Below are 3,195 nucleotides of genomic sequence, written 5' to 3'. Positions count from 1 at the left end.
AGGTAAAAGGGGTTCAACACCATATCCCCACGGGAGACCATCCACCCATTAAAGAAAGGTACCGGCCTGTACCCCCTGCACACTACCAAAATGCCAAAGGGATGTTGCGAGAAATGAAGGAGGCTGGGGTAATCATAGACAGTTGTAGCCCCTGGGCAGCTCCATTAGTTCTTGTAAAGAAAAAGGATGGCGCTATGAGAATGTGTGTAGACTACAGGAAAATCAACCGCATAACACACAAAGATGCATACCCGTTACCCAGAATAGAGTAATCACTAGCTGCATTAAAGTCTGCTAACTATTTCTCCACTTTGGCTCTTACTAGTGGGTATTGGCAGGTTCCTGTAGCAGAGGTGGATAAGGAAAAGACCGCATTCACCTCCCTGATGGGCCTCAGCGAGTTCAACTGCATGCCATTCTGGCTCTGCAACGCCCCAGGAACCTTCCAGCGGTTGATGGAGTGCTATCTGGGACATAAGAATTTCGAGACAGTCCTGCTGTACCTGGATGACGTCATTGTATACTCCCAGACGTATGAGAACCATCTGAAGCACCTGGCGGAAGTGTTTGACTCACTGGCTGGCTTTGGTCTAAAGGTGAAGCCCTCAAAATGTCATCTGCTGAAGCCCAAGGTACAGTACCTGAGGCACGGGGTGAGCGCTGATGGTGTAGCTCCAGATCCCGATAAAATCACAGTAATCAAGGACTGGCCAAGACCCTCCACCGTAAAGGAAGTGCGGCAGTTCCTCGGGTTGGTAGGCTACTACCGAAGATTTATTCCAGGCCTCACCAAGATGGCAGCACTCATGCTGGACCTCAAGATAGGCCAGTCCAGGAAGGCCAAAAACCAGAAGCCGCCATTCAAATGGGACAAGCTGGAAGATGAGTCCTTCCACCAGCTGAAAATGGCCCTCACGGGGGACGAGATCCTGGCTTACCCTGATTATGGCCAGCCCTTCATCCTCCACACGGACGCGAGCAACGTGGGACTGGGAGCGGTGCTGTCCCAGATCCAGCAGGGCAGAGAACGGGTAATCACTTATGCCAGCAGGAAGCTCCGGCCCTCAGAAAGGAACCCTGAAAATTACAGCTCCTTCAAGCTAGAGTTCCTCGCAGTGGTATGGGCAGTGACAAAGCGCTTTAAACATTACCTCGCCTCTTCCAAGTTCACCGTATTCACAGACAAAAACCCGCTGACACACCTGGACACTGAGAAACTTGGTGCCCTGGAGCAGAGATGGATGGCCCGACTCTCCAATTATGAGTTCACCATCAAGTACCGGGCTGGGCGCAAGAATGCCAATGCAGATGCACTGTCCAGGATGCCTAACTTGCCAGATGGGGGAGAAGACCCAGAAGAACTGGAAGAGATAGAAATCCCCGCTTTCCACCATCATGGGATAACTCAGTGCTCCCACTGTGTGAAAGACAGGTACTCTTCCACCAAAGAGGCCATGTTCAATCCCTTGCCCCACCACGGCTGGGCAGAAACACAAGACAGTGACCCGGCCGTCCACCTAGTCAAAGAGTTGCTGACACGAGCCGACTCATACCCTGACCCAGATGCTCCAGAGGAGACCAAACAGCTGTGGAAAGAGAAGAGTAAGCTGTTCATCTATGAAGGGAAGCTGTGTCGAAGAACTGTCAACTCCCAGACGCATGAGCTGGTCTGGCAGGTGGTAGTCCCGAGGCGGGACGCGTCTATGGTCTTGGAAGTGTACCACGATGGAGCAGGACACTTCGGATGGAAAAAGCTGGAAGTCCTGCTGCGTGAACGGTTCTATTGGGTCGGCATGAGAGGAGCAATCGAGAGGTGGTGTCGAGACTGCGGACCGTGCAACCTGAGAAGGAAAGACCGTGACAGCCAGAGGGCTCCCCTGCAGCCCATCATCACCAAGCAGCCGCTCGAACTGGTAGCCCTAGACCATGTGAAGCTGTCCCCAAGCAGGTCAGGCTATGTCTACGCTCTCACCATCGTAGACCACTACTCCCGGTTTCTGGTAGTAGTGCCAGTCAAGGACCAAACAGCTCAGACAGCAGCCAGAGCTTTCCAACAGCACTTCTGCCGCCCGCATGGTTACCCAGAACGTGTGCTAACTGACCAAGGTCCGGCCTTCGAAGCGGAGGTATTCCAGGAGTTCTGCAACCTGTACGGCTGCAAGAAGATCAGGACAACGCCTTATCACCCCTAGACCAACAGGATGTGTGAAAAGATGAACCAGGTGGTGATAGACCTACTAAAGACATTGCCCCTGGAGGAACGCAGTCTGTGGCCAGAAAAGTTGCTAGACCTAGTGGACCTCTACAATCATATCCCAGTGAATTCCACCAACTGCACACCAGCTTACCTGATGAGAGCGAGACCTGGTAAGCTGCCCATCGATCTGGATATGGGAGTTCTGACACCAGAGGACGCCTCGCCAGACGCAGATTGGGACACTGAGCGGCAACAGCAATACCGCAAGGTACAGGAAAGTGTTGAAAGAAGTCTGTTCCAAGCAAGAGAAAGGCAAGAGAGGACTTACAATCAACATGCACCTGCTGCCACCTTGTCACCTGGAGAGCAAGTCCTAAAGAGGAAGAGGCGACTCCACAAGTTGGATGACCAGTGGGAAAAAGAGCCGTGCACCATTCTACCATCAAGTCATGATAATACCAAGGTGTGCCTCATAAGTAAGGACGGAGGTGAGACAACAGCAACAGTTTCCAGAGACCACCTGAAGAAATGTCCCGAGCAGCTACAGCATGCTGAAGAAGGCCAAGATATCCCTCAACCCGCAGAGGAAGTGTAAGAAATGGTCAGCACGGGACTGGAAAATTTCCCCGGTCATGGACACAAGTGAATAATGCCATTGTTGTGCCTGTCCTTACATTTCTCCAACCAGCACCTCAAGCACCTACAGAAGTCTCAGTAGAGTTGGAAGAACCATTGGCCCAGGAGACAGAAGATTCCTCATCAGCAGACCAGGAGAATCTACCCTCTGCTAGTAGCGAGCCTGTCGTACCCACGGTAAGCCAAAGGATCCGTAGGAAGCTGCCCAACCTACCAGTGACACCTCAAAATACCAGTAGTGCAGGTCACACAGTGCCCACCACACCAGGGGTAGGGAAAGGGGACCAGAGTGGAACACAGACAGACAGTGTGTTACGCAGGTCCACCAGAATCACCAGAGGTCAAATTCCTGCTCGTTGGAA

Source organism: Phyllobates terribilis, unplaced genomic scaffold (assembly GCF_046119375.1).
Source record: "Phyllobates terribilis strain yellow unplaced genomic scaffold, ASM4611937v1 Scaffold_329__1_contigs__length_2103183, whole genome shotgun sequence".
Classification (NCBI taxonomy): Eukaryota; Metazoa; Chordata; class Amphibia; order Anura; family Dendrobatidae; genus Phyllobates; species Phyllobates terribilis.
The sequence above is the reverse complement of the archived record's forward strand: the minus strand, read 5'-3'. Positions refer to the sequence as shown.